This window comes from Ambystoma mexicanum, chromosome 1q, assembly GCF_040938575.1.
Source record: "Ambystoma mexicanum isolate Mex_15411 chromosome 1q, UKY_AmexF1_1, whole genome shotgun sequence".
NCBI lineage: Eukaryota > Metazoa > Chordata > Amphibia > Caudata > Ambystomatidae > Ambystoma > Ambystoma mexicanum.
Window position 1 is genome coordinate 371141572 of NC_090922.1, and position 20769 is coordinate 371162340.

The window sequence follows — 20769 nt, forward strand, 5'->3', positions numbered from 1 at the left end:
GTAATAGAAACTTGACTATTTACAAAATTAATTTCGGACTTTTCAAAGATAATCAATAAATATTTATTAAAAACTAGATGTTGCAGTGTATATTGTCAATTACAACCACAGTCACTGCATTGAATGTCATGGAATACTTTAGTTAGAAGATCAAATAAATGTACACGTTTCTGATCAGGAATGGCAACATATACAAATCTTTCAAAAATATCCTGAGTAGTGTAATCTTTCTTACCTTGTGGACACATATGATTCTACTCGAAACTAATTCCTACTTACCTAGCTACACTAACAGTGGAGCCAGGTTGGGAAGTGATAACGAGTAGCAAAAGCTCTGCGGACTTGCAATTGACGGTTGGTAAAAACTCAGAAGGTCTGACCATACTTATCTCTAATGTATACAATAGGCCTTATGGTTCCAACTCATTGGGGACACTGACTTTACTGCATGATTTGGTGTGCAGCTGGGAATCTAAGGTGCCAGGCCCCCTTCACATTGTCGTTGAAGGAGACTTCAACCTTCAGTTTGAGCCTCTCCGTGAATTGGAATGATTATGGGAGGATGTCGATGAGGCCCGGGAGATTCCCCCAATAAAAGCTAGTTTTCCTGCTGGGGCACATAAACATGCCCTGGAGTTGGCGTGGATTCTTCATGGCCTAACCCTAAAGCATATAACAGAAGGCACACCAAAGACAGGCCAGGGAGGGATAGCTTCTTTGACTTTGAATGCTCTTCCAGGATGGATTGAGCGACTGGGCAGAGGTGGAAGAGTTCTCTATCCTTGATCATACGGACAGCGACAACAGACCACTGCTCATAATATTAAGGTGGCAGGGCAAGTAGTTTACTGGTAGTGTGGTCTTGGTGCCAATATAGATAGCTGGAAACACCACAAGGGCTGTCAAATCGGACAACATTCTTATGCAGCGGCTAAAACATTGCATTTACCACTCAATTCTCCTGCAATGGCATCCTGGAATCTTGGCATTGGGCAGAGATAGTACCCATATACAAAAAAAGGGGGAAGACCATTCCAGGAAATTATAGGCCCACCTCATTGCTTGGCACCTCGGGAAAACAATTTGCAAATGTGGTTCTATAACATCTGCAGGAGTGGGTGACCAGTAATAGGCTAATCTCCGATCTTCACTCCAGATTATCCAGCATTACTTTTCTCTGATGACTCTGTTTTGCTGGCTACATCAACAATTCGGATCAAAAGAGGCTGGGAACATTTTATTTCGAAGTGTTCACAGTTGGATATGATGCTCAACAGGACCAAAACCAAGGTTCTATTGTGTAGACCAAGGAAAACCAAACCTGTGGCACTCCGCTTGGAGGTCTATGGTAATGTACTGGAACAAGTCACCCACTATGACTACTTAGAAGTGAGGTTTACGGATACAGGCTCATGGGATGCTCAGTCCAGTAGATCAGAGTCCATTCTTCAAAGAAATGATGGTGGCCTAAAGACATTCTTTGGCTCCCATGGATAGTGAGCTGTGTCACCAGCAATAAAGATCTACTCCATTCAGACTGCACCGACAGTACTCTATGGAGCCGAGATATGGGTCCATACTAACTGTCCAAACCTAGAAGTAGAAGAGAATACATTCCTGAAAAAACTACTCAGACTGCCTCTCTCCAAATGGAATGTGGGATTCACCTCATCACCTACCAGCTGGCATGGAAACCAGTCTTTTATTGGATTAGACTCTGTGTGACTCCCATGCTTGCAAAATACTAAGCAGCTTATGTAGATTTGCTGAATCACCCTGGTGGACGTTCACTACAATGGTTAACCCACGTAAGGCAACAACTTAAATTGGTAGGCATCGGATGAATGATGCCGTAATCCGTACAATCTGCATTGTGGCCTCAAAGGAGATTAAGCAGTTTGCTAAACGCAAGACCCAAGAATGCCTCATTAGTGTAGTGCATACCTGAACCTTAAAGTAGGGCTGGCCCACCTCTCAACTAAACTAGTCTTAGGTGAAGAGAGATATCTGGATTTCATATCACCTGCCCGGGCTGTACCGTGTTTTTGGAGTTTAGAACTGGCCCACTGCAGGTTATGACCTTTTCCTATGGATGTAGGTGCAGCAATATTGAAACATGTCCAAAGTGTGGTTTAGAGATTGAATCTGTGACCCATTTCCTGCTTTTCTGTGAGTGCTATTCTGACTTGAGGAAGATATATCTGTTACCAGTGTTTAGAAAAGCATCTGTTAAAACTATGGAAGAAGCCATTAACTTAAGCAAATCCAAAGCTGTAGTGAACGATGTATATTGTGTAGCCAAATGTATCAACCATGCTTGGCTTCGTAGGATGTTGCCTCAGGTCAATTGATTAATCTCTCCTGGTTTTTATCTCTTGCTTTTATTTGAGGTTATTTTATGAACTGTGTATTTTATATTTATATTCACTTTGACTTGTTATTTAACTTTTTCCATGTATTGAAAGTAATGTATATGATGTATTTGCTTATGTGTGCTAAAGGTAAACTTGCTGAATAAAGCTTTACTGACTGACTGACTGACTAACAGTTTCCTGCAGTAATAAATCGAAGAGAGTCATTAAAAGTTCTTCAATATCTGCCTGTGTATTTTGAGAACATGATTTCTACTTGCAAAAGCTACTACATTTCAGATTTACATTGCCGAATATGTATTGTGTGGTTTTTCATCTAGAGATATTTTAAGAAATTAAAGTTCCACATATATCTTCTTGTCTGCTGTGGAAGCTATTTCTTGTATTAATGGTGTCATTTGAAACAGGTACACAAAGCTGCATCAAACTAGCATTCAACTCCTGTTTCATTACTAAATCTGCAGTAAGAGTATGTCATAGTTGAACAACTCTCCAACTCTGGTAGATTCTGTTTTTTAGTCTTAGGAGGAATGATTTCATTTGAATGTAGCTTTACTGACTCCTTATGTTTCCTGGCTAAGTGCTTGGCAGGTACAGGTATAAGGTTCGGGTGAGGTCCATGTCTCCAGTGCTGCCCCGGCGCAATTGATAACTGAGCTATCTCGCAGCCCTTTCTTACCTTTTAACCACAGAATCTCCATAGCTCCATATGGTGCCGCCAGGGCTTACTCCAACTCGAGCCCGAGGCGCATTATAATGTGAGACATCCGAGAACCAATCCAGCCGCTGTTTTATGGTGAAAGTACTATGATACCACTGGTACTGTGGGAATTTCACCTCCTCCTTGTGACGGATGACAGTCAAACGATTCATTGACATTCTAGGTTTCGTCTTACCCCAGAGAAATGTAGAGATCAGTTTCATTCATTCATTCATTCATTCATTCATGTATTCTTTATTTCTGTGCAATTTCACCATAAATGAAGCACATGACTTTATCACAAAACAAAATTATAGCGAACTTAAAACTGAGTATTTACATTGTCAAATTATAACGTCATAAAGATAATCATACAATTTAATTTAATGGAAACCTTTTCCTAACAGCAGCATTAAATAATAATACACTCATTGATATATCTGCAAGGCTGGAACCACCTTTCACAGATTTAAGAGCAGTTCGGGAGCATCTCACTTTTAGCCGCAACCATATCGGTTTTAGCCAGTCAGATCTCTCCCTTGCATAAGCAGGGCAAAAACTAAAAAAGTGCATTTCATCTTCAATCACAGCAAGGCAACAAAGGAACAAAGATGATTGACACTTGCCCCAGTTAACAGTATAATGAGCGAGTGGCAATATGCATTTGATGCAGCTTGGCATAAGTGCTCATCACATTCTGACTAAATACTGCTCCATGCCCGACATATTTTTGACAGACAGATAGCTGATTTCCACCTTTTTCTTACAGCAAGAATCAATCATCATGCCCCACACCCAGTTCTTAAATGATGTCTTATCACAACATATCTAGCCAGAACCAAATTTGGTAGGATTTGCCTATGGATCATCCACCCCATGAACAATGACAGCTGATTGCCTCGCACCAGAGATATAACCTCCTTCAGCCCTTCGCAATATAATACAAGTACCTCCGAGGTCCAGATGCTCAGCCAGTGCAATACCGTTTGGAGCATGATAGTGTATTTTACCTAAGTAAATCCAATTTCACATGCCATCGGAGTAGAGAGCGCTCTACTTGTGACATCCCATGCTAGGATTGTCCATTGCCACGGCTTGCAGGGCAGAGGCAAGGTAATTTATATGCAAAAAGTAATAGCAGGGGAGCTAGGACCCTTCCCAGCCTAACTCCATTGCTAATACAGACTGGTTCAGTTGTTTCACCATTAGCCCGCAAATGAACAAAAGCACTGTTGCTACTGTACAGGGACTTAATAACACAGCCCAGGCTCGGGGGAATGTGAAGCTCCTCCAGGGTTACCCATACATGATCACTAGGGATGGTATCAAATGCCATTTGTAGGTCCACAAACACCAGATACCAAGGTTGTGAAGTCAAGCACACATATTTGTGAAGCTGAAAATCCAGCCTCATCGCTGGGTCTAACGTGGAGACCCCAGGGTGAAAACCTGCATGTGTAAGGATGCCAGCGTTATCGACCGATTCCTCCAATCAGTGTAAGAAAAATGCATTGAATAGATTTTGGTAAAGGAATCAATCATAGAAATAGGTCTAAAATGTGACTGTAAATCTTTGTCACCTTTCTTCTGGATAGGGAGAATAACTGCCTCTTTCCCGATGTTCGGTGCAATATTCATGGAAAATACACTATTGAAGAAGTTGGTAAGGAAGTGGATCCAGATTTCTCTTAAACTGTAAAGAACCCATGGTGGCAACAGTAAAGACACACAAGTGTTCACACTTCAAGGGTGTTTATTAAACTGTAAATGCAGGGTGGAAAAACGCCTGACCTAAACCTACATCTAAGATGGGAGCAAGCTCATGAAATGAAAAATAAGGCAGTCATTGTAGCGTCTTGTCAAAATAAAAAGGCCTATACTGAAAGAAATCATAGTCAATTGATTACAACTATTTAAAGAAAGAGTTTGAGACAGGGTTTCAATAAAGAAAGAAGTGTTCAGAAATAATAAGTCAGGGTGTGAATGCTAGGGTCTCCCTTCCCCACGTTTTGAGCACGGGACAGGACAAGTCAGATCTGCTAAGCACAGCACACACTCGAACTTCTCCAGCACGAGGTGACAGTTCTGCACCAGTTATCAGGTTCTTTGATGGTTAAGTCTCTTTTAACAAAATTCTCTTGCCTTCAAGGGCCTGATGTTTTCAACAAACAACATAAAGTACTGTTCCACGTATACTTTAGGTGATCGCTTCACCCCTGGATTCCTCCTCTTCTGAGTGCAGACCCCTCACAAGTCATATTCAACAAATCAACTAAACAGTTCCTTTCTCAATGAACTTTGGGTGATGACTTTTCACTGCTGGATCTCCCTCGGCTGGGCTCAGCCCGCAAATGACAAAGGGGACAATTCACTTCTCCTTGTCTTGCATTACTTCTTGCTTTCATGGATCCTAATGTCTATTTAAACAGTCCCTCAGGGTTCACCCATGTTTGTTGGCCTCCGTCTGCCTGCCTCCTTCAGGGTTCACTCTTGCCAACCTTTATGAAACAGTTCACTGTGGGACTTTAGACTTCACCCCTTCTCGTTAGCATCCCTCTGGCGGGTTCACTGTGCCAACCTCTTTAACACACATATCATTTGCTAACTTCACTAAGCGGGATTCATTTCCTTTTGCTTTGCAATCATCTGTCAGTCAAAGACTTTCAACAATACAGAGGATTTTGTATGACCACTTTGACCCCCTTCACTCACTGGCTGTGATGAAACGTTTGGCTTTCTTCTTCATCAAGTCAAGTTTGGTTTCACAAAGACCAGCCTCTCTCTGTGGCTTGGTAATCTGCGGAGGAGGGTCTCATGTACCTTTGACATCTGCTGCAACACACGCTGGCTTTTGTTCGCAGTCTTCCGATTCCTTCTGCAGAGGTTTTACGGGTCTTGATATGAAATGGCAAGGTCGTTTCTCTCCTTGTCACCCTCTCGGTATATGCCTTTCTCCTCCTCTTTAACTGCTGTGCTGAGTTAGCTATCACGTCTTGCACTTTGCCTTGCTCATTTTGTGCTCTTATGGTCCACATTTTATCCCTGTGGGGAAAAGGAAGGGCTGTCAGGTTTGTGCGGTTTTGATTAATTTCCTGACTCTGCCTGATTCTTGTGTCAGGACATGTCAAGTGAACATTTATGGATTTAGTCCATTGTTTTCTGTGGTGTAGAAAACTGTTTGTGTTTGAAGAGGGGGTGGGTTAGAGTGTCAGAGTATCCTACGGGATATAGAGAGGAAGAGGTGTTGTATGGGATTATAACCCTCATACTAGATGGTTTGGTGGTGACCTCGGAAGGGTGCTTTTTGTAGGGTTTGTGAAATGAGTAAGAGGGTTTGTGGGAACTGTAGTTGTTGGTCAAATTCAACTGGGCATTCAGAAAATGACAATCTGAGGGACGGGTTTTGTAGGGTTTATGAAGCAAACAGTGATAGCCAGGATCTGGAACTGAACAGAGGGGATTGTGGGAATGGTAGTGTTTTGTCGAGGTAGATTGGGTGTTTGGGAAAAAATACTCATAGGGACGTGAAGAAGAATGGTTGGGAGTATTCGGGCAGGGACCAGAAAAATAGGGAGTCTGGGAGAGACCATTTCTGGGTACAATGGGGTTTGGGACTCTAGAGCCTTGGTTATGTACGGAGGTGTTATGGGATTTGGTCAGGAGAGATTCAATGGGAGGAAGAGAGGCAGATGTAGTACAGCCTACAGGAATCTCACCCTCCTCTCATTTTCCCCCGATATAATAATGTGTCTCTTGTTGGATATTCCCTCAAGCATAGCCCCAGGCTCCCCTACCCAGGTGATACTCCCTCGTTCATCCACCCGCAGGGTTGGGATCTGAGAGTGCCAGCCCATCCATGGCCACCTGAATAAGGCATTCCCGAAGTCTACTTGGGAGAATACCCTAAGGTTTCGCACAAAACATATCAGATAGGAGTAAATCCAGGTCTGGAGCTCTACCACCTTGTAGATTAAACACAGTGCGCTTTACTTCCTGAGGGGTAATGGGATTAGTTGTGACCTCAACACATTGTGTGCCTACCCAATGTTCCATCACAGCCAATTTTAATGCCTCACCACTTAGGGTTAATTGGCGGTCTTGTGTATATAATGAGTGGAAGTGAATGTGCCATTCTCCTGTGGATTTGTTCTGAGATGAGATAACTGAATTGGGCTTGATACTTGCTTTTACCATGCACCAAAAATATTTGCTATTATTGGACCCAGGTGCAACCTCCATAGCCCTCAATATGTTTTTTTATTAAATTCCCTCTTCTTCTTGGATAACAGATATCAGTTTATTAAGGGCTTTAACAAAATCAGATAGCCATCCTACCAACAACATTGAGAGAGCATACATCACGACGGGGGCAATCGACATCTTGTTTCTATCCTACCCCTTGTAATCAAATAGGTACACAGGATCCTATTTATATGTACCACATCTTACTCCACCAATAGGAACATAGATTATATTATAAAAGAAGGATAAGATGGTAAACTTTCTCTACTTCCACCCCTGCTTCTCCCCCAACGATTAGACACCTCTGACAGATTCTCCGGCACTACAGGTCTTGACAACATAGACTGCGTGCAACATTCTAAATTTCAAAAAACATTTTTGTTTAATACAGAATATTTAAATTAAAACATAAGATACTACCCACACCTAACATAGTGTACAAAACTACCACTAAAACCTACAAAATCTAAAAAGCTAAATTTCAAATAAACCACTTTACAAATGGACACAGACGAAATCACATATCACAGTACATAGAAAAAACCTAAATGTGTCACTAAAACAACATATAATCCCAACATGTTTCTGTTCTTTAAAGCCCCTTTCGGGCGAACATTCTTCAGGGGAACCTTTAAAACATCCACTATTCTTCTCAACATCGTGTTGAATGGGTAGTTTCAGGCAACCAGCCTGCAAAGAAGAGAAACAGAGGAAACTAATCAGATCCCCAGGGGAGGGGGTATTACCAAATGTAAAAGTGGAGTTGACTCAGTCAAGAGAACAATTCCACAAAAAGGTTTAGAAATTAAACCAATTAGATTTACCTTAATGTGGTGAATCTTCAACGCACGTCTGTAAATGACAGATAGGCTAATTTTTCTTCATTGAAAAACCAAGATACTTCAAAAGGCGTCTCAATCCGCCGAAAATATCGTCACACCTAGAAAGGACACATCACACTACCAATGAGCCACAGATCACTACAGGACAACAGTCATGAATTGTTCTATCCTACCCCACCATGGCAAGCGAGGGGGGTTCATTTCGACCAGAGGGCCTCAACCTTGGACAAACTTTACCCATATTAGTTTTCACTGTCCTCCCAACCCCGGTCCGGAAGTTGATTTACAGAGATTTAATCCCACAATGGGTTCACACAAAGCCTGCTTCTGCACATTGAGACTGGAGGCAGAGAGAATTCAACAGCATTCATTTGGTCTTCTCTGCATTTAGTTTATACCTGGACACCAAGTACAATGCAATATCCTGCAAATAGGGGGGTAAAGACGTTTGTAGGTCCTCCGTCAAAGCTAGAATGTCATTTGCCTATGCCACTACCTTAACCTCCACCCCTTTTTCCCCCACCCCTTTAATGTCTCTCCTAGCCCTGATGCGTTGTAACTGGGGTTACAGTGAGGGCACAAATACTAAGGGTAATAGCAGGCCTCCCTGCTTTGTCCCACGCTAAAGTTTTGAAGAAAGGCATCATCAAACAGTGTACGTACACCGCCGATCTAGAGTGCTTATAAGGGGGACAGACTAAATCAATGAAGCATCCATCGATCCCGTGCCACTTCAAGGTTTCCATTAAGAAAGGCCACCCCACTCTGTCAAAGGCCACTATTTATGTATTCATTTTTTTTTTATATAGCGTGCAAAACCCAATGGTATATAGATGCTTAAACTTAAGAGATTAGTTTCAGTGCTTCAGGTTACAGAGTAGGAAGCGTAAGAAGTTCATTACAACATTGTGGAACATGCAAATGTAATACATCATTCGCAAAGTGCAAAGGAGAGGTACATGGTGATCACATCCATTGAGCCTGACCCCATGTTGCAAGGCAGCAGCAACATGCGGATGTGAGAGTCCAGCAATAGGCAAATACATGGTGCCTACCCCATGTTGCAGGGCGCCAGCAACACACAGATGTGAGAGTCCAGCAATAGGCAAATACATGTTGCCTACACCATGTTGCAGGGCAGCAGCAACACACAGATGCGAGAGTCCAGCAATAGGCAAATACATGGTGCCTACCCCATGTTACAGGACGGCAGCAGCATACAGATGTGAAAGTCAAATCAGTGGGCTAATACGTGGAGCCTAACCCATGTTGCTTGGCGGCAACAGTACACAGATGCGAAAGTCCAGCAATGGGCAAATACATGGTGCCTACCGCATGTTGCAGGGTGGCAGCAGCACACAGATGTGAAAGTTAAATCAGTGAGCAAATACATGGAGCATACCCCATGTTGCAGGGAGGCAGCAGCACACAGATGCGAAAGTCTAGCAATGAGCCAATACATGGTGCCTATACCATGTTTCAATGTTGCAGGGTGGCAGCAGCACACAGAGGAAAAAGTCAAATCAGTGGGCAAATACATGAAGCCTACACCATGTTGCAGGGTGGCAGCAGCACACAGATGCGAAAGCCAAATCAGCGGGCAAATACATGGACTCTTTGTGACTCCCTATCTAGCACCGGATCCAGTGGCAAGTTACAGTCCCCACCCATAAGTAATGATTCCCCCTTCAATTGTTGTACTTCCATCCTCCGAGATTTCCAAAACCCACTATCCCGTTGATTTGGTCCATATGCATTCACCATGGTTAGCAGGGTGTCGTCCTGCATCCTGTAACAATCTCCCACTGGTGTCTGCATGGGACTTCTCCATCTGAAACAAACAGTTTTTGTGCAATAATATAGCCACCCCTCCTTTAAGTCGCACGGCCTCTGATGACACCACCTGCCCCAACCACTGCTTCTTGAGAATGTTGCACCCTGTGCTCAATATGAGGGTCTCTTGTATTAGGGCCACCTGTGTGCCTAATCTCCTGAAGTATTCTTCTCTGTCGAGAATGGGGCATGGACCAATGCGAGTGACCGAGGTTCACACCCACGTTGTTAACAGGCCACATTCCAGCCTTTCTGTGTATTACACACTAGCATTTTAGACTGGGGCATCTCCCAACGTTGACAGAGAAGCTAAAGGAGCTTATCACATTCTTACAGCCTTAAAAACGACATGGGATGTCGGCAAATCAGAATAAATAAGCTGTCTGAAACAGAATACAGGACTCTTCGAGTATCACAATAGAATAATTAATTGCTAAAAACTACAACAGTACCTCTATGCTGGCACACCCCTCAAGACTTAGAAGATAGCATCTGACTTCAGGTAGCCTCTGAGGGCAATATTTTTGATTTCAATGGAGGGCAGGAAGTATCCCTTTCTTGCCCACACTTCCCTTCTCCCTCCCAAGGAGTGGTATCTGAGGGTCCAAATCTGGGCCTATACACGGGTCTTCATGCAACTTGAAGCGAGAGAAGCATGATAGCACTTCCATAATCTTCCCCAGCTCTGACTTCAGATTTCTTCCTGATTTGGATGGCCCTTTGACGCTGGGGGAGTAGCTGACTTCCATGTCATATTCATCACAAACCCCTTGAGTTACTTTGAGATATCCCTTCAAGTCCCTAGGGTCATAAAATAGTTTGGTGAGCCCTTCTGTGTTCGAATTCTGCATCCTCACTGGGGGGTACAGACCAAGCCTGAGTTTGTGCCTTCACAACTCCTGATGAAAGTCTAGGAAATGCCTCCTTTTAGCCATTTTGTGTCTGTAGAAGTCTGGCACAATGGATATATTGGTTGATTCTGGATATGTATCTTCCCCCTTTCTTCACTTTATCCAAGATCTGCAGGACCTGTGAGTGATGGAGGAGGCAGGTGATAATGGGAGTCAGGGCATTCCACACTTCGGCTCCTGAAGTTGTACCCTGTGAGCCTACTGAATCTCCAGTGTCATAGAGAAACTAATGTTGAGAAAGGAGGGCAACCACTGTTTCATCCATTTTATTGTGTCCGACCACTCCATACCTTCAGGAACTCCAAATACTCTTTTGTGTTCCAGAGATGTCTGTCGTCTAACTCATTGACATTCACCTTGAGCTCACACACTCTGCCCTGCAAGTATTCAAGTCCCTCCATACCGTCTTCCACTGTGAAAAACATGTCCTCAGTCTCCTGTGCACGTCTTGTGAAGTGTCCCATCTCTGCCTGCAAGGATTTCCTCTCACCTTGCATCTCCTGTGTCCGTTTGTCCACCGCCACCATTATCAACTTGATAATGGCCAGTTCCCCCAAGATCAGCGCAAGTACCCCCCTGTGTGTCCGATGCCTAGCCGTGAGACACCTTGGGGGTCATTACGACCCAGGCGTTAACCATGGCGCTATTAGCGCCATGGTTGACGCCGGTATTTTACCGATTGCGCCACTGTGGATGGCAGAATTACCGCCCCATTCCAAGGTTGGTGGGGCAGTAATTCCGCTTTCACCATTGGCCCTTCCCCATTTTTGCCCCATAGGGCTCAATGGGAATGGGGAAGGCGGTAATTATGGTACCGCAAATTGCGGTACCGTATTTACCTCGAAAGTCCCATTGTGAGTTTCTTCCTTAACGGCTGGTAAAACCAGCCGTTAAGGTGGGGACCCGCAAAGGGACCTTCGTAATTTTACTGCGCCGTTAACCCCTTACCGCCTGGGTCGTAATGAGGCCCCTTGTGTTGATGTGCATCTGTGGGCGAGGACTTCCCCCATTTAGGTGAGAGATTTTCATCATTGACATGCTCCAACAACCTCATGCAAAGAAAGATGAAATCGGTTTCCAGGAGGTCCAATGTGCTATTCTAATACGATTAGACCAGCCAAACTGCAGGTCCTGGACCGTCCAGGAGCCCCCTTGTGCTTTAACTGGCCATCACTTATCCGTATATCACTGCGCTGCAATGGTGCCAGTTGAAAAGCACATATTATGCTTCCTTGTGTGGGATCTCAGGTTATTTTCCTTAAAACTCACTCCTTTCCAAGATGGCCCCCAGGTTTACAATTGGCCCTTATATAGGAAACACTGAAGAGAGCCTTATCACTCGCGTTGTTCCGGCTGACACACTAGACTGCCTTCAGCTTCCTGACACGAGCTGTGCTTGCCCCCCGGATGCCTCCTCCTTCCGCAGTCGTGCTTCTGAGCGTGAATGCAGGGACTCACTCCTCCTGCCTCAACAGCTGCTCCGGGTTCCTATCGCTATGCCGCCCAGTGAACACAGCCCCCTGTCGTCATCTCCTGCGTGCTCCTCAGAGTCAGTCACTGTGAGCCTCACTGACCTCGGTCTTGTCACTAGCGCCACCACATGGCATTCAGAGGATCACATTGAGGTGAATCGAGTGCCTGCATCTGTACTTGTCACCCTAGTTATTTAAAGTTGCTGCTGCAGGGTCCAGAGCTAAGCCATTTTCTTTTTTGAAAACATTTTCCATTTTAAGTGGCAGAGTCCTTTTTGTGCTGTGTTTTTTACAGTTTTGTTTTGTCCTCCCCAGACCCACGTTTTAAGTATGTCTGGGACCCGCAATGATGAAGAGGTGGCGTGGGTGTGTACTGCTTTACCTCCACTTAACAAGCAACCCAGAAAACTGTCACTGATAGTTGCCAGTGTTTTCATGGCAAGGATCAACCGAGTAAGAAGGAGGTTGAGGAAGTGCAGTGTGTTTTGTGTGGGAGGGTGTTGTGGAGAGGACCTTCCAATAAACCATCACAATGTTTGGGAACCTCTACTTTTATTCAGCACCTCATCTGTGTGCATTAGGACAATGTGCAGGAATCCTACAGGAAGGCTCATTTCCATCATAAGGTGGGAGTTCATGGTCCACAGTCTGTGCACCGTTATCTACCGGCAAAAAACACCTCTGCGCCACTGCCATCCACTTCTGTTGCTGCTTCTGATCTATCTCCCACCACCCAACCTCATCCCATCCTACCTGCACCACATACGTGCCTTTATGTTTATAATGCAATTTAACATTTACTTAAAATAAAGTAAAAATAAACATTGTAGAACACTGCCTTCAATTTCTTTCGGTAGGTAGGTCTGGAAGAGTGGAGTCTTCAATAGCCAAAACAGAGTTTGTTGAATTGCATTATGCCCATAAAAAGGCAATATTTTATTTTCTATAAATTTGGAAAGGAAAGAGGGACTTGACAATGAGAGGATGGCATGTAGTCCCATGAAATTGTATTCACCCACGTGATTCCATGTGTTTTGGTTTATACAGTTTTTACTGCACTGGACTTCCATCAAAAGAGCATAGTTCTGTTCTTATCCATATTAGAAAATGATTTATCTGTGAATTTGACTCTACAGACCATTAGTGTATGGTCAATTATGACAGTGCTACCTGCATACATTACACATGGGGGGGGGGGGTTTGCAGGGGTTAACATTATCTGCCTACAGTTTATCTGACAAACCAGGCAACAACACATGAAATAACAAAAATGTTAAAATGTAACCATCAGGCAAATGGTTATGAGTCATGACATTTTTCCAAACCTCCCTGGCATTGTCAAGTGAAATTCGTGCCCAGCAAGTTTAATGACGGCCTTCAGAAGTGAATGATCTAAGCAGGGACACATATGAGTTTGGGGCTTGTCCAGAGTAGCTAGTAATCAGTCTATTTAAATGATTAATTACGTGAATGGAAGTTCAAAGCTTCCCTTTGGTCTTTTTCAATTGCCTGCTAACGGAGATGGCAAAGGAAAAACATGCGTTTTTCTCTCCAAAATGAACCTAAGTACAGTTTGATAAGTTGGAACAGTTACAGTCCACTGTCTACAAAAATCGCTTCTTTTACAGCCGCTTGCCAAAAGTCTTGCGGGATGAATCAAGTGGGCAGTGGCATTTTGGGATCAGCCCTGTTGTCAAGACAGGGATAAAAAGAGTCTCAGGTACAAATTTACAAAAGTATATTACAATGGCACAATTCCATTAAAAAAACGCATTGTAAATCAAGTCTCAGGTGCTTTTTGTTTAAAAAAGAAATATTGTAGGAAAGTGCATTGGGCTCAGGATACCTGCAGGCACTTGAATTCTTGTTGTGTCCTCAATCTCAGCTGATGGGATGGTGCGATGTGGTTATGAGTAGGATTCTGCAAGAGCAATGCCATTTGGTGTGTATAATCCCCAGCAATTCTTTGGCTTTAGTTGTCCACAGGCGCAATTCTGATGGGGTCTGTAAATGATGTGTAATTTATCAACAAAGTTCCAAAAGTCTTCTAAGTCTTTAGTAATCATTAAGAGTCCTGATGAAGAGCTTTTCTCGAAACACGCGTCAGATCAATAGAATTTATAACACAAGCATGAGCTTCATATTCTTCCAATAACAAGAATGAAATTAGAGCAAAACAATTTGCTGTACCAGTAAATGAAAACAAAAATGAAGTATAATACCTTGCACCAAATACGGGTAGTTTGAAGTGGGAGCCAAATATTTCTAATGAAACCCCTTCTAAACAAAAACAAAATCTAATTTAGTATTTTCTGGGGTGTGAATTCAATGTGTTTCGTCGATTCGTGTGTGTGTTTGATCATTTGCTGCATTTGTATTTGTACATTTGAAACATATATGCGTTTAAATATATTGTTTGGCAACGCTAAAGAAAATGGTCAGATATACAACCTGTACAGAACAGAAAAGTGAAATCTACTGAAGCTTGTATAATTTACATGCAGAATCAACAGTCTGCACAATATTGATGGCATCTCTGTTTTCCATAATTGTGGGTAATACGTTGGTATTCATAACAGGAATGCAGGTAGAAATGTATCAACACGATCTACACACATATTTTACAATATAAACTTCAACAGTAAACACGCGAGAAGCTAAGGCTTGAATTCTGCATTACCCCCTAGTCTTCAATCCGTGTCTCGTACTTCGCCACTAGTTATTTCAATTGAATGGCAATAATTCCAGCTATCAAGACATTTTAAAGGGTTTTGTCAAATCTCCAATTGCATTACATCCCAGTATTGCTTGGACTGTCATAAACCGGTTGAAAAGCCCAGGAACTCTGAATATAATTATTATTTATTGTGTGACTGATATAGCTTGAAAACATGAAAACGACTGAATCTGAACTTTGCTGCTCAACATAATGTGCATAAAAGAAATGAGCGTCAGTAATCACTGTCAACACTTTCTTGTAAGTAAGAATCGAATCATTTATCTGCCTGGGTGAATACATTGTAATCATTTTTACTGCTAGAAGAAAGAGCTGACAGCAATGTATGCAATGCAATGGGGGGTGTTAATGGAAACGAGTGTTTTATTTATTGCTTTTCCAAAGTGCAAGAATGTTGGTATGATTGTTTTCCTCAGCTCAACTCCTTCGTTTTCCGACGTGTTGTGATTCTTCTCAGCGTGCATGTTCTGGCCGCGTTCTATGCACTGTGCTATGACCGGATACATCCTACTTTCGGACAGGGAACCTTGCTTTGCGAAATGCCATCAATTGGACCAAGACACTGTATATGCACTGCAGTATGCTATTTATTTAACGGATATCTGCATGTGTGAAAATTACACACACTCATGTTTCTATGCACCCTGTAGCTAAAACTCTGGTAGGCAGTTCATGAATTAAGTGCAAGTTGCGGCACCGTATCTGGTAAAAATACATTTACTGTCGTAAAAATGATGTTTTAATTGTGCGCACTGTTATTTATTATATGAAAAACGCCTGCATTATGTTTAAAAACATATTTCAATATTTCTGATATTTAAGAGACCCTAATCATTTAAAGACATTCCCCCTGTCATTGTTGTCACCTGAAATCAATTACTTTTACTTGTCAGAAATGTTAACCATTTCCTGAAATCACAGAAATGCGGCGCACAGTGTCAAAAAATGTGCACAATTGTACGGGCCGGATGCTGCATAACAACATTGCATTTTTCACATAGGTAATCACCATATGAAGCACAACGGAATAGTTTAATTTCTACTTTCTATGCGAAAGACCAACAAGTAATGGCAGGAACTAAGTAAGCCATGAGAAGGCAAGATATCATGTTCTGTCAGCAGTGCCTGGTTGCCATAAGGATACAGCTCCACAAGGAAGTCGTCTATGGAGGTCTATCAGTTTACTGCGCCATCGTGAGCATCAGGCTGTGCAGAAAGATACTAGCCCTCACCAGTACCATCCTAACTTTCCTCAGCATATTGTCCTGTTTTACCTGATTGCTAAGTCCTAGAGGAAGCACCACACTCTGACACTTTTGCCCACCCTGTCTGGATATTATTTGATGGCAACTCCTGTTGGATGTAGACATTTCGGGCAGGATCGCAGAAACTGCCCGGATGTCATCAATATTGTTCATGGAGATTGGCAATTTAGCATCAATATTTGCATATACCAAGGAAAGCAAAATGTGTTTGCCAAGTCAGTGGGGATGCCATTTCAGCATCAAACACAGTTCAATGCCATTTTGCACTGGTCATTTAGTGCGGATGTTGGTTCAACATTTCCCATCAGTAAGCATGTGGCGGCCACATCAATCCCTGAGTACATGAATTCCACATTCACCATGATTGCAGTGTAAGAGTGGCAAAGAAGGGGGGCACAATTGCGCTATTGGTCCAGAGTTAGCTGAGGGAGGTTTTTCAGATGCTGAACAGCAATGGTAATCTGCAGAGGTGAGAGTCCATCATTTTTAGGAGGCTATGTTATGAAGTCACTTTAGTGATTACTCCCTATGGCACCTACATGATGTGCTAGCTAGAGTTCTTCAATGGTGGATTTCCCGGTATTAGCCTATTTGGCCTAAAACATTTGACCTTTTCACCAAATTGACCTTTTGTGAGTGGCCCAAGTTGACTTTTTTTTGCATCCGGTCCAAATTGACCTTTTTGTTTTAGGTCAAATAGTTTATTCCTACTTACCTGAACATGAGGTGCGCCGTTTGCAGGGGTGAACCCCGCTCCTCATGTTCATGTAAGTAGGTCAATAGGGGTTGCAGGGGTACTGCTACATCCTTAAAAATGCAGGTCAATTTGGTAAAAAGGTCAAATGTTTTTAGGTCAAATTGCTGAGGGCAATTTGCAAAATGTCAAACATACCCAAACCGCATTTCACAGAAGCCCTTATCTTTTCCTAGACTGTCTTTTTTCTTGTTGCTAAAAGTAAATATTATTTGCACTTTAACTTCCAGTACTAATGTCCATTTTAGTACTTTATTATAGCCTTAAATCCCCACATAGGAGGAGCACATTGATAAGTGCTGCCACTGCTTCTAACTGCAGTGCTTGTGGGCACGAGTGCAGCACTTGTTCAAACTCTGGTCCGCGAGTAAAAACCGAATCCACTCATTGAATTCATAAGAACTGCCCAGCGGAAGCAAGCACAGACACCTGGGAGATGTCATGCACCGTGGACCTGCAAATACATAATTCAACTGCTGCCTGGTCTTAAAATGTGACTGGCCAATTTAAAGCCTCCGATGCCACCACATCAATGTTAATTGAGCACAATTACCCACAAGTCCACAAAAGTAGACAGAGTTGTTGATACCCAGTAGAAAGGAAACAAAAACATGTGCGCAGGGATGAGCAAAGAGGGGGGGGATACAAACAAACCCATTGTATGAATTACAACATAATAGGGTATAACCAATCAAGGAAGAGGAGATGCCGACCATGGAGGTCCTGCTGAGAAAGTCCAGGTCAGGCTCTCTCCTCAGTTTTGCCAGTGGCTTTAAGATTGATTGATGAGGACATGGACAAAGACAAAGAAGAAACAGATGAATTGGCCTTGGAATCAGAACATCTGGCTGGTGAACTAATACAAAATGTAGACTCAAAGGGTGATCCCTAGTTGGAGGTTGTAAATATCACAGTCTGTCAAAAAACCATAAGCAGAGGGGAAGAAATACTTGCTGGTATGTCTCGGGAGGATAGCTCAGCGGCAACATGCTTGCCTTGGAAGCAAGACGACACATAGCAACACAGGTCCGATCCCCAGAGCAACACAGGTTCGATCCCCGGGTCCGCGCTTAGAAACCTCTGGGTATTAAGTGCGTTATAAATAACCTATCATATCATGTCATGACAGCGTTAAACATTATTGATGTTGGCTCCAGAGGGTGAACCACAGCTAGAGGATGAACATATGTAAACCTGAAAGTTACCCTAGACAAGGGGGAGAAGTAATTGCTGGTAAGAGTTTGCAATACATTATCAGGGCGCTATAACTCTAGTAATGACCTAGGAATGAGACTGCTAAGAAATTAGCAGAGTCATAAACCTATGACTGGGCTTAATTCCTAAGGCTGAATTTTACAAAGATGAAGGCATCTCCAATTCCTCCCAAATTAGATGTCTGAATGGTTCTAATGCCTCACATGTCTCACCCCAAAGCATGTGACCATCTAATTATTTTTCATGGCTGGACACTGGCACTCCTCGAATTCCAAACATTGCAATATTGAGTTTTTCAAGCTCTCTGAGCTCATTGGCATGTGAGATTTGATGCATTAATAGCTGTTTGTAAAGCTCTGAGTCATCAATGTATTTACCTGGCTGAAAGGAGCAATATTTTAACCATGTTTTGACATCGAGATTTCCCCAATGGGTACACATACTGTATATTGCTTTGCAACAAAAAAACTTAAAGAAATTGTTTCCTCCTCACTATATCATGATGGCCAGTTGTCTGTCAATGGTACATGCAAAATATAATGCCGCAGTCTTTGGGTTTGGGACAGACAATGTGTATTCTAAGTTTAAATCATATCATTGAAATATGTTTCTACAAATAGGAAGTAAATGACATCAGTATCTTACCTTAACCAAATAGCCTATACATCTTCTTGCCGATTTGCCTGGAACCTATGGGTGTATAATGCCATCTATACAAAATCTTTTCTATAAGCTATTGGCTATTTATGCTTTTTGTGTGTCGTATACATTCTGTCTCTTCCAATTGTGTTATGTGCGTCGTTTTATCATGCCTCTTTGAATTTGCTGCAATCTCATTCTCCTCATTGAGCAGGATCCTTGGAAATATTCTTACCACTTGTATAGCTGCGATTTGCGACATGCACAGATAATTCTATGCAAGATCTGTCCATCGCAGGTGTAGATAAGGACTTGTTTGTGGGCATGACCATGAGGGAGCAAAGACAAGTTCTCCTAACGTGTGTGTATAACCCCCATATTTCCCGGGCTGACAGAGGCATCACACAAGATGCGAAAAGGAATATGAAATCTTATTTTTCTCCCCATTCTCAGCACCCTGTGCAGCATCCCACAGCAAATTGTTTGAGAACAACCCTGCAACTCCTTGTTACTGTCATTAAGCAATCCGTTTTACTAGAATTATCACCATTTCATATGAATTTTTAGACAGTGGCCAACAACCATATCCGCATCTAAGTTGCTTACGTATTCTTCCAGCACCAAATAAGTACACGAGTTGATATATTCTTGAGCTCACAATCTAACAATGTAGAAAAGAAGTCTGTAAACATTAGTCTTTGTTCTACTTCCCTGGAGTATGTGCTGAAAGCAAGAGAAGATAGAATTGGCTTCTCATCCACTATTCATTCCAGCTCCAGCCTAGAAGTATCAGCCCAGAGGTAACCATTTATTATTGTAGATGCAAATGTACCTATTCGGGATATATTTGATCTCCTTTTTCTTTAGGTCAAACACATGTGTGCTGTATCTTCCCACAGAGCATCAGATAGTAACCTGCATGCTATTAATCTAGCCAAGCTAAGTCTTTCCTATGAGCTCTCTCGACCCCTTGCAGTCGCAGGCTCACACTTTAGTGTGGGTGACGCTGACCTCTATTGTTTAGTCAATGATGAATTGATTGAGTACCAATGAATTGGGTAAAACAAAACCTCTTAGCACCATAGCCACGGACGCCAGCCAATGACGGAGCTAAGAATGAGAGCTGATTGGTGTACCGCCTTTAGCACCCACCATTAAATACACGTGTGAGCAAAAGGCGCTTGTATTTTTTTTTTTTTTTTTAAAGAGGGAATATGTACCTTTCTCCTGCCAGGCGGTGCCACGTCTGATATGGGAGTCTGGTCTCTGTGTGGATGATGTCATTCTAATCAACACTCTGAGCCAGACCCTTGTATCAGACGTGGCCTCGCAGGACAGCAAAAGGGTATGTTTCCCCTTTTTTGAAAAATGTTCGTAGCCATTAGCACTGGGGTACAGTTACTCGCTGGTGGTAATGGAATGAAGGGAAACAGAAAGATCAGTAGCAAATGTGCCCTTTATTTATGAAACCCATATTCAGCAACAGATTCCCACTTATTTTAACATCTTCACGAACCAAACCCCATTATCTTGACAACTGAATTCAATGAATCGAATATATTTGTCAGAAAAAAAACGTAGGATTAGACTTTGCAAGATACAATGCTGTATTGTTCAATGAGTATCAAATTTAAATTTAAAACACCAAACCCTTATTGCGGGCATTACCGAGTTCTTCAGATGGGAACTGATCTACAGAGTATCAATATTACTTAAATCAAAAGAAAGGGCTGATGTGCATAGCAATTCAAGGATGTAAACAGAAGACAATGGGCCTCATTACACGG